General features: G+C 29.7%; 1 long non-coding RNA gene across 1 annotated transcript in view; it reads right to left on the reverse strand.

The window, feature by feature from the left end:
• LOC136795656 (uncharacterized) overlaps nt 1-1,184 on the reverse strand; it is a 6,839-nt gene that overhangs the window by 3,370 nt on the left and 2,285 nt on the right. The window lies entirely within an intron of this gene.

Consider the following 1,184-nt stretch of genomic DNA (forward strand, 5'->3'; position numbering starts at 1 on the left):
TCTATTTAGCTGGAGTATATACTAAGGGTATAATGATTATGGTCTATTCGTCTATCTAGAATATAAATAATAAGGTGTATGGATCATCTTTAGTTTAACATCTTATTGTTTTAAATAGAAAAATATTTCCTTCTTTAAGCATGTTAGCCCTAATAGTAACTTATATTTAAATAGTAAACTTATATTTAAAATTATAAAAATACTGGTTTTATAAAGAAAAAAGGTTGATACTAAAATTCCACTCCCAAACTAGATATACCTGCTAATCAATTATGTTGAACCTGGAGTATATCTTAGACCAATACAGAACTGTAGCCGCGATTCACCCTTTGGGTTCTGGAGCCCTCCTGGGGCCCACCCAGCCTCATAAATTGGGTAAAAATCTGTGGGTCGAGCCTGATTCTGATCAAATCACCTCCTTGCACTACCGTTGGTCTAGTAACAATACTTCTTTACAAAGTACTGCACCCTTAACCCTTTATGGGTTGTAGCTATACAGATTTTAATTTTTTTAATTCAAATAAAATAAAATAAAATTTAAGAAAAAACAAATAGATCTTTTTCCAAAATATAAAAAAATACTTGAACATGTATATGTAAGCAACATATACTTAAAAAGGTTAGCAATGCAATATAAAATCCAAATTATAACCAGAAACAGCTATTCTTTTTTTTTAGAACAATTCTCAGGCCATTGCTATTCGTAGGGCATCCTTTACGAACAAACAACTACAACCTTTTCAATATGAAGTCTTAAAAATTGCAGTGAATGCTCCTTGGTTTGTAAAAAAAGCCAATTGAATTGGGAATTACAAATGGAGTCAATAGAAGATTACATCAAAGAATAGTTTATGAAGTTTCACTCCCGGTTACTGACAGTTAGTTAAAGGATCAGTGACCTACAACTTGGGAGACCCAACCTCAACCCGAAGACTGAAGCCTAGGTTGCTGCAGGACATCCTGATATAAATTCTATATTTATCAATTCTTTAATTGACCTACTTCTATTTTATGTATTTATTTTAATTTTTCTCTTCGTAATTTTTTCAAATCAACTTGATTTTTGTTTTCTTTTTCCATTGAAGGTCTATGAATGTCTTTATTTTGTTATTAACTTTTTATTTTCTCTTTATTAAGAATTATTATTTTTATCTATTTATTATGTCTTAATTTTTTTTTTTTTA

This window comes from Halyomorpha halys, unplaced genomic scaffold (genome assembly GCF_000696795.3).
Source record: "Halyomorpha halys isolate HHAL.00 unplaced genomic scaffold, Hhal_1.1 Scaffold2066.1, whole genome shotgun sequence".
NCBI classification, from domain to species: domain Eukaryota; kingdom Metazoa; phylum Arthropoda; class Insecta; order Hemiptera; family Pentatomidae; genus Halyomorpha; species Halyomorpha halys.